Source organism: Halyomorpha halys, unplaced genomic scaffold (genome assembly GCF_000696795.3).
Source record: "Halyomorpha halys isolate HHAL.00 unplaced genomic scaffold, Hhal_1.1 Scaffold26.1, whole genome shotgun sequence".
Taxonomy (NCBI): Eukaryota; Metazoa; Arthropoda; class Insecta; order Hemiptera; family Pentatomidae; genus Halyomorpha; species Halyomorpha halys.
The window spans coordinates 942,337-953,647 of NW_027115055.1; the positions used below are offsets into that span (position 1 = coordinate 942,337).

General features: G+C 28.6%; 1 long non-coding RNA gene across 1 annotated transcript in view; it reads left to right on the forward strand.

The window, feature by feature from the left end:
* Positions 1 to 11,311, forward strand: part of LOC106683216 (uncharacterized) — a 196,566-nt gene that overhangs the window by 93,847 nt on the left and 91,408 nt on the right. The window lies entirely within an intron of this gene.

Here is an 11,311-nt window from a genome sequence, read left to right on the forward strand (position 1 = left end):
TTGAGAATGACCTAAGTGGTCGAAACGTTGGAAGTTTAAAAAGAATAAAGTTGATAAAAAGGATCAAAATTATTTTAAAGAAAATAGTTTTATATATTTTGTTTTTGTTTTCCATATTTCCGGTCGGGTTTAAAACAAGGCGATTCTTTATCACCAATGTTATTAAATCTAGCACTATAATACATCATTAAAAGTGTGATGAATACCGAAAAGGGTTTAACTTTGGGTGGTAAAACACCGGTGCTAGAGTAGCTGTTGATTTGGTATTATTAGGTGAGGACAAAGAAACTATAGAACTAAATACAACCACGCTAATAAACTCCAGTAAGGAACTAGGTCTTGAAATAAATACGGATAAAACAAAATATATGGTTAGCAGTGGCAAAACGTGAGCAATCTAGGTGATATAGATAAATCCAAAAACTTAAAAATTAGAATTTACAAAACTATTATACTTCCCACTGTTCTTTATGGATGCAAGACCTGGCCTCTTACTCTAAAAGATTAATAGAGCCTTAAGGTTTTCGAAGGGCCGTCCGTAGCTCAGATGGTTAGATGAACGAGAGAATTCAGAAGGCTACGCAGCGCTGAATTGAGGGGACAGCACTCAGTAAATACTATTCAGTTTATAGTGTTGCGACGAATAAGATGGGCTTGTAAGGTTGTAGAACTAATGGATAAAAGGATCCCTAAAATATTAATAAACCCTGAATCGACGGGTAAACGTCCGAGAGGTAGACCAATTCGTAGATAGGAAGATTGCGTTGTTAGATTTTGGTTTGAAAAGGACTGATGTATGTAGAGAACAATGGCGGTATCTCGCTAAGCCTTTATTATTATTTATTATTTCCATTATAACTGCATATTATACTACATTTAAGATTATATATATATAGATTCCCTCCTGAAACGAAATGTTAATGATCCATTTTTCTCACCCACCCTATTCACCAGACCTTACCCCAACAGATTTTCACTTATTTCGGGCCCTTAAAAACTCTTTTAACGGGAAACACTTTTATTCGCTCGGGGACTGCAAAAGCCACTTAGCGGAGTTCATTGCACAAAAATCTGTGAAGTTCTGGGAGGACGGAATAAAAAAATTACCTGAAAGATGTCAACAAGTAATAGATCAAAATGGGTCATATATCATTGATTAAAAATATTTACAAGAATTTGAATCTGGTGATTGAAATCACCATTAAAAAACGCTACGAACTTATTTTACAACCTAATATTTGGATTTAATAAACACAATTGATAGGTCGTTAAAAATTATTTCATACTTTATTATTATGATTTAATAACATGAATAGTTTTCGAATACCAAACCTAAACAGTACTATATTGGAACAACTGAGATCGATTGATATGTCAATGTATTTTTTTTTATTTATCAAAAATGAGTGGTAATATATTTTTTAGAGCAGACATTCGGCTTCCTAACAGTTCTATTAATACAGGGAGTAGATAAAATGCTGAATAGTTATGAACGATTGTATGAACAAAAGTCACCGGAGGCATTTGGTACTTTAAGATGAAGCTAAAAACTAATATGAAATTCTATTTTTTTTTTTTTTTTTAAATTTTCTGACCTACTTTATACCGAGACTTACGCTTTATTTTGTGCATAACTTTCATAACTTTATTCTTCTCGAGAATTCGGGGGTTTCATTAACTCCGTTAAACCTTGTTATGGTGAAAGGGGCCATTATGAAAAAACAAAACAAAAAAAAACGGACGTAAATGGACAAAGATTCGAACATTCCCTTATATATATATATATATACTTGATATACTTTAATCAAAACAACTAGAGTTAATAGCCATCATTATTCACCACTCTTGGATCTATCTCAAAATCATTTTTGGATATAGCTGCCTATACTGAGCCTTTTGTCCTTGCGTTGAAGCGTAAACTTATCAGCCGACGTTATCTAACACACACCCGAAGAACTTCCAGTTTCGTTCTCGCCACAAAAATAAAAAAAAAAGATATATAAGGGTACGCCTCAGTGAAATGTGACAGACATATTTTTTCATTACTGAAACCGGTGTGGCAAGAAGATTCCCGAGCCATGAGCAGATATGAAACAATATCCCAGTGACAAACTCCTGCACGGTTGATCTGAGTCTCATGCCACGGCTCTTATTCTCCTTTATGCTCCTTCGAGGAACTCTTTGTGTCACTAATGAGCCATCACACATCTGGTAATGGCTTTTTTTTTGTCTATCTCCAGCTCTTAAGATATCCAGTCTGGTCGTAACGAATAAAATTGGGTCCGAGTTCATCTGTGGCCAATTAAGTAGAGTGAATGATGAAACTTTTGAATCAGTGGAAAAAGGTCGCGGATATTATTTATAACGATTGTGCAAGTTTTCGTTTACATGATATTAATTTAACTTCTTATTCGGAGAGGATACTTGTATATTTACAGTGTTATTATTTGTTTTTTCTATATTTATAATTTTTATCTTTATCAAGCATAAATATATTATGTTTTCATCTACCCTGTAAAGCATTGTTTATTATTTAGGTAAAAGTATGCACGTATTAAAATATATATATATAAAGTTTGCCGTGTACTGCTACTTGAGCCCAAACAAGCAAAACGGTTTTTGGTTCTCTGCGTTCTCTCAACTTAAGTATAACGACGTAGTTGAGTGCCTTACCAGCGAAGCACTGAACTACGTCATTATACTTAAGTTTTTTTTATATTTATTTATTTAATACCAGATCTGGTGGGCCTTACATGGTTAATGTAAGAGGTACATTTTTTTTTAACAATTTATTATGGTGGAGGGGGTTTAGTCTCATAAAAAAGATACCACTAACTATATGCAATGTTCAATACAATTCTTAGTAAAAGATAAAAGTTAATAAAAAAAAACAATGACATTTATGGATTTAACAAAATAAATAATTTACTTCTAATGAAAAATAAATTCAGATAAAATATAATTTTAAAGTGACAATAATAGAACTGATAAATATAGGATTTGTCCTGCAGCAGCCTGGGCTTCAGTCTTCAGGTTGTGGTTGGGTTTCCCAAGTTGTAGGTCACTGCTCATTTAACTGATGATAACTGGGAGTGGACCTTTTGTGGACCTTGGATCCTTTTTTTTATTTAATCCTCTATTATCTGTATTTGTAATTCCCGATACAATTGGCTGTTTCCTACAAACGAAGGTAATACTTAAGTTGAGAATACGAAGAAAACCAAAAACCGTTTTGCTTTTTTTTTGGCTCAAGTAGCCCGTGTTTACCGTTATATAAGTTGTTCTTCAATTTTAGTCATTAATTATTATTTTATATAATCCTTTATTTAAGAAACAATAGTCCAAAATTTTATGGCATACGCCGCTGTCCCAAAATTTCAGTTCCCCAAATTGCTTTAAATAGCTTAATACATTTTTGAATAATAGCAATAATTATAAATTATTAAAAATGATTGACCGTTACAGAATATCACCATTAAGGAGATGGTCGGAGGCTCGGTCAAAAAGGAACGAAAATAGATTTCAGATATTTTCTGACGTTTCGCCTCTACTTTGCAGGGCTTCATTATGGCCAAAAAGGTTGTTTTGCATATTCTGTATCAACTTATGTTTTTCTCTTACATAGTTAACATTAACAACTAAAAAAAATCTTCATTGATCACATGATTTCTCAGTTGACTGGATAGATCAATCGTTTAAAGAAAAAAAAGATTATTTAGTATTTATCGAAACTATAAATTTAATACATAACCCCTTCATTACTTTAAATACAATACAATATTACTTTTAACCTCAATTATGAGGCATCGTTAAAAAATATTACGTTTTTCTTCAATCATTCAAATTATTTTTAATATATATTATTTATTTACATAATTATCATTATTTTATTTATTTATTTTATGGAAACTTTTCAGAAAAAAACATTAATTATCATGGTTTTTTATTTACGTAGGCAAACTTAATTTGTGGATGCATGATAAAATTATGCAAATCTTTGTATTTTTATAATTGATTCGGCGTCAAGCTATACAATGGCAGCGATTGATTATTAGGCTCATGACAAGAATTGATTTTCTGTGATAAATTTATTGCTTCATTTGTAATTTGTAATAAAAAAAAACAACTCAATTTATTGATTTAGGAACGTATGACCTGTGAATTATGACTTGAGAAAACTTTATATTTTACAATTATTATTACATTCTTGGAAAAATCTTTATAAACAAAAAAAAAATTTTATTGTTATATTAAAAGATATATGAATTTTTATGACAGTAAAATATGATTGAAAACCAATTGCAAATTTATCTAGTAAATCAATAATTAGTAATTCATTAAAAAACTTGACTTTAAAGTATAAGGATTTATTGACTGATCATATCGATGTTAACCTTACTCAATAAAGTTGAGCAAAAAGTAATTGCAATTACAATCGCAATTACTTTTCAATTCCTATAATTTTAAACTTAGGACTAATTTTAACTAATAAAATTACAACAATGAATATTAATTTTTTCCTACTTGATGGACCACTGTACTTTTAAGAATGACATAAAATTACAATGACTTGTTGAACAAAAGTAATCTTATTTACATTTAACTAAAATTAATAATTGCAATAACTTTTTGTCTAACTACCTATCAAAACTTCCGAATGCTTAAAAATTTAAATTCTTCCATATTCGCCATCTAATCAGTGACCGATTGTTACTGAAATTTATTTACCCTCTAGTGTATACATTTCGAGATTATAATAAAATTAAATTAACGAGGAACACAATTCATTTTTAAGTTGGAGTTTGTATGAAAAGGACATTGTTTATTGAAAGAGTTTTATAGAAGCCTAATATTTTGGTATATTATTGAAACTAAATTACATCAATTCCAATTTTAGCAATATTTTCTCGAAGCTTCATGAATATAACTTTTTTTTCATACCCTCCATTAAAATCATGGTAGTTGTATCCGTTTCTTACATAATACAAGAAATGTATTAAATATGCTTTTACTAAGTTTATATAATACATTTCTTCTATTATATATGTGAAAAATATTTTTAAAAATTTAAGAATGATGACAAGAATTGATTTTCTGTGATAAATTTATTGCTTCATTTGTAATTTGTAATAAAAAAAAAAAACTCAATTTATTAATTTAGGAACCTATGACCTGTGAATTATGACTTGAGAAAACTTTATATTTTACAATTATTATTATATTCTTTGAAAAATCTTTATAAACAAAAAAAAAATTTTTAGTTATATTAAAAGATATATGAATTTTTATGACAGTAAAATATGATTGAAAACCAATTGCAAATTTATCTAGTAAATCAATAATTAGTAATTGATTAAAAAAGTTATTAAAAAATTTGACTTTTAAGTGTAAAGATTTATTGACTGATCATAAATGATTAACTGATCGTATATTATTGAAACTAAATTACTTCAATTCCAGTTTTAGCAATATTTTCTCGAAGCTTCATGGATATAACCTTTTTTTCGTACCCTCCATTAAAATCATAGTAGTTGTATCCATTTCTTACATAATATATGAAATGTATTATATATGCTTTTACTAAGTTTCAAATGTATATATAATACATTTCTTCTATTATATATGTGAAAAATATTTTTAAAAATTTAAGAATGCATACAACTAAAATTAGATGTGTTTAATATTTTCTCTGGAAGATGGTAAATGAAGTGGGAGTTTGAAAATGTCCGAAATTAATTGTTTTAAACTCTTTTGAATTTCTGAAAATTAACTTTCATCTTCCTCCGGAGATAGTCCCTTTCATCTACTATTAAAAACAATATTTTGGGGAAAATGGACCATGCTGATAACACAATTATTTTTAACCTTTGGAAAAAAATATAAATAAAACATAAAAACACCTATTTCGGCCATTTTCTAATGTATATCCCATTTCTGGCAAAATTTGGCTAAACGTAATTGCTATTACTATTACTGAAATTTTGAAACTGCAGAAATGAAATTACAATTTTGTTTAGTAATTTTAATTACATAATGAACTATTGTAATCGTAATAATGGTCCGAAATGGCATTTACTAATTACAGTCAAATGTAATTGCTAGGTTTCGTCCAATACTGTTTTCCGGCTCTCTCTAGATTGATAACTTTTACTTCTTCTTCTAACTTAGATAAACCATAAGGCTAGAAAGTATAAGAGATATATCGGCCATTTTTTTTCTTTTCATGGACCATAGTATCATTTTGCTCATTGGAGTAAACTGAGAATTCCATAAGGAAGTAATGCTTGCCTCTTGTGTGACAGCGTTCAAAAGAAATGCGTGAATGCACAGGGCTTTCCTATCCACCTCTTAAAAAGAGAAAAAAAAAACCTTCAGAAGAATTAGAAACTAGTTTCCTTCCTCAACTACAGTTCTTTTATTTATTTGTCACAGCGGCTCTTCAATCAAAAAATGTTTATTAAAAAATTATTTAAATATAAGTATATGTGTGAGTATGTTTGTACGTGTTTATATATACTCGTACATACACACAAAAAACGTTCTGTTGTTTAAAAGAAATACAGTAATTTTATCCTCGAAACTTAACAGTTTTGATATATATTACGCTGTTTCTTCATTGATTGATAATTGTCAAATGAATGAACGGCTGTACTGCTATAATCCATTAAGCGTGGTTAGGGTGTGGGTGGAGTACTTTCTAAGAATGTTAGTTACTAGAACAACGATTGTGCAAAGAAGTGATTTGATCAGAATCGCCAAATTTTTACCCCTCGAAGATTACCCACTTTATTTTAGCTGTTTTTAATTTTTTTATATTTGACATTTACTCTTTTAAAAAAATCTCCAACTTGAAATCTATAAGTTTAATGATTTCTAATCCTGATAGTATTATAATAAGTTAATTAATTTTTTTTTATATAATACTAGATCGGCCTTGTGGGCCTTACATGGTAATGAAGCGGTTACATATTTTGTTAACAATTGATTATGGGAGGGAGGTATAGTCTCTTACAAAAGACACCCCTAACTATATACAAGGTTATAAATTAAAAAAAAATAAAAATAATGATTCTTAATAAGGGAGATAAATAAAGTTACTAACAAAAATAACGACATTTGTAGACCTAACAAAAGAAACACTGGTCCTCTAATGGGAAAAAATAAAATAAAATGGAAGTAATGTCAATAATATAATTTATACCAATATGTCCTTCTGTAGCCTGGGCTTCAGTCTTCGGGTTGAGGTTGGGTTTCCCAAGTTGAAAGTCACTGCTCCTTTAACAGTCGGTAACTGGGAGTGGAACTTTATGAACCGTTTTTTGATGAAATAACATGTTCTATGTTTTTAATTAAATCAAATATTCGGTATTATATTGCTATCGAAATATTATTATCGCTCAATGAATAAATTGCATATTTATAAATATATAGTTTTTTTTTTTTTTTTATTAGTTACCTTCCGACCTTCCAGAGGAATTGCGTTTGACTATTATTTTCAAATAGATCTTGTGAAAATTATTTTTTAAATAATTCTAGGAAGCGTATTGATCAAATAACGTAAGCATTACTTCTAATTTTCTTTTTTGTTTCGCTAATAGTAAAACAATTATATGCTTGTTATATGTTTGTAGAAGCATATAAATTTTATTGTATTATTGTATGCAGTTCAATCAATTTTTTTTGGTAGGTACATAAAACCTATATTTCAATATTTATGAAAAAAAATTGTTATTTAATGAGTTGTTTGTGACTAAAATCAAGAGGAGCCCTATTCGAAATTTGTCTAGAAAAATACATCTGCGCGTCGCCAAGCGAAAGTTGACTGATTCTGATGAAATCGATTAAAGACCAGTTTTACATTAATTCGCAACTTTCCTCAAAATGTAGATACGTGATGTTAATGTTATCTGAAGTGAATGGTTTTTCAAATTGCTGTATTAATCTAGCATAAGAAGTGAGTCGATAAATCTAATGGATTATCTATCAATGTTTTTTGTTTTGTTTTTTCGTGTTAACTATTAAAATGCACATATTTAGGGTTGACGATAAAATAGTATAAGTTAAAAATCTAGTGCGGTGCGCGCATCACAATATTCACTTGCCACACAACTTTAAGTTGCAATTAATCCTCGCTCATATCAGATGTTGTATTATTAACTGAGGTATTACTATTGACATTTCAGAAAAGTATTTTTAATGTTATTTCGGTGGTAAAATGTTAAAATATTTCTTTCGAAAAAATATAACAGTTTACTAAAATTTAAATTATGTTTTTAAACATTTACTGATTGTTAAATTGTTACAGAGTAAATATTGAAAATACTAAAAAACATTTAATGGAATTAGTAATCATGCCAACTGAAAGGCTTACAAAGGTCATATGATATTATAAAAGTAGTTATTTAATTATAACTAGACAAGAATAGGTAAGTTGGTGGAACGGATAATACAAGAGACGGAGTTACCGTATATTGAATAAAATTTATAGGATTCCATCTTTGATGATGGCCAAATAGCTATTTTGTATTTTTTTTTTAATTACGTTTTATAACCTTCTTAATTTTTTTTACCAAGTTATTAGTATGCTACATTGCAAATGACAAGTCTGTTATTTTGCGCGTTCAAAATATACATAATACTATTTTTTATATTTTTATTCAATTAATTGAATCTAGGATAAAAGATGAATTTTATTCTAAATTTATAACTATCAAGTGGTGAATGAAGTTTAGTTAAAAGTGTTGAAAAATCCCAGAGTAACATTTTTAGACCGATTGAAGATATTACATTACCGTGCTAAATAACAACCTTAAAAAAAGTCATTTACGGGATTTTAACATAATTTTAATAAGTAAATATCTGTATTTTAAAACTGTTAAAAATGCAATAAATGTCATAATTTTCTCTATCCGAATATCTTAAAATGCAGTTTATTTAGTTTCAGTAACTGATTTACTTATTAGAAATACAATAACCTGTTATTTTTTATTAAAAATGGATTAACGACATATCACTTACCAAGAAAAGTCTGTTATTATACATTTTCACTCAGAATAATTCAATAAGAAGTTAATTGATTATCAAACTAGAACTGAACTCACTATCAGTATGAATTTATTACTTGGGGGAATATGAATAAAAACAGTGCTATGGTTCTTTTTTTTAATATTACCTTAAAAAATAATTAAAATAGTAAAACTGCAGTAAATATTAATTTTATTTAAATTATTAAAAATATAATAGACACATTTAATTTATTAAGATTAGGTGGAGTTAAAAACTTTATTTATTTATAAACGTTACTTAAGTATAAGCTTTAATTTATAGTGAGGATAGGTAAATTAAATTTTAGAAGTGCTATTTCCAAAACATTTTCAGGTAAGATACTGTATTTTTCTCAATGAGGTACAGGTCTGCACTTAAAGAAAATTTATGCTTTAGAATCCATTGATCTTTCTTCAGAAGAAGAAAACCAGTGAGTTGCATTTTCGATATATTCATTCGACATTTCGATGATAGTCTTTTCATATATTTCGGTAATTTTAGTCATTAATTTAATTACTAATTCCTGACCTTAATAACTGATAGACTATTTTCGTTGGTTAGATTTTATCTCCACTATGTCCGAAACGTTACACACGACCCAAATGATTTGTTTTGTCCCACGGTCCAGTTAACGATGGAATATATGAAACGGTTCCCACGACATTGTCGTAATGTGAGAACATAATGAGTGAACTATTGAGGCGTTTTCCTCAGAACCATTATGGGAAAAATATTGCGGATGTCGCTTTCACTAGATCTAGACGTCATTCATCCTATGTCGAATTGATAACTGAACTTCAATGTAGTTTAGAAGACTATTTTTTGTTGTGGATCGCGAAAGATTTCCTTCTACAGGAAGAATTCTTCTCCTCGTTATAGAACCAAAATCGTATACACACTAATAGTCTCTGTAACACTGCCTTAAGAAGACTCAACAAAATATAATCCGTATCTTTTTTGAAATTATCGAAATTCAAAATTGATTCTAAGTAACCAGAAAGAAAATTAAATGAGGGCTTATTTTATCAGAATTAATTTAATTTTATTACGCCTGATGAGATCATATTGTCACCACTGCAGAGGTGGAACGAATGATCTAAACCTCCGGCAATAGGTTTTTTCAAGTCAAGCTCTCAACACCGATTTATAGACTCTAAGGAATATTTCAAAACCTTATAGAAATGCCGGAACAATTTAGAAGTATAAACTGATAAGTCAAATTTTAATTGTTTCAGCAAGACTTATATTCTTACATTTTTTTAACATTTGTGTATGTTTTTAGCTGTCATTGAGGATTATTTGTACTGAGGAAAAAATAAAACAATTAAAAAAATAACTTTATAAATAATCTTTACACTTTCTTGAGACTGGTTATTATTGTTTAAATAAAATTATTTTATCCAATATTAGTCTCAAATCAATTTATATTTCTTTATAAGTCCAACGTTTCGGCCAAATCGGCCATCCTCTGTCTGGAACAATCTTAATACAATTTTATAACAACTTCATAGAGGCGTAAAACTTAATTTAGGTCCGCAATTACCCTATTTTGTCAATCCATCATATTAAATTAAAAATTAAAACTTTCAATCACAGTTAATTTTCACTATTATAATTTATCTAAAATTAACGACCTCGACAGAATAGCCTCCATAAAGTGGTTCTAAAAGTGTATTAAGATTGTCCTTGAGGATGGCCAAGTAGGTCGAAACTTCGGACTTACAAATAAATATAAATTGTTTTGAGACTAAAATTAGATAAAATTTATTTTATTTAAACAATAATAATCAGTCTCAAGAAATTTTAAAGATTATTTTATTAATATAAGTTTTTTTTTTTTTTAACTGAATTATATTTTCATCAGTAAAAATAAACTTCAATGATAGCTAAAAACTGACAAAAATATCATAAAAATGTAAGTCTTGCAGAAACAATCAAAATAGTAATATATAGAAATTTTCGGGCTGCTGTTTTTGATATATTTGACTTCATCAAGAGATTATCAGTTGATACCTCTGGAATGTTCTGGCATTTCTATCATGTTCCTTAGATTCTATAAATTGATGTTGGGAGCTTAATGACTTGAAAAAAAGAAAGTCAACTTTGTCTACCATTTCTGGAAGTTTAGACAATTCGTTCCACTCCTGCGGTAATCCATAACAATATAATCTCATCAGGCATAATAAAATGACATTAATTCCGATAAAAAAGGCCTCATCTAATTTTCTTTCAAATTACTTAAAATTTATTCAGGATTTAGATAATT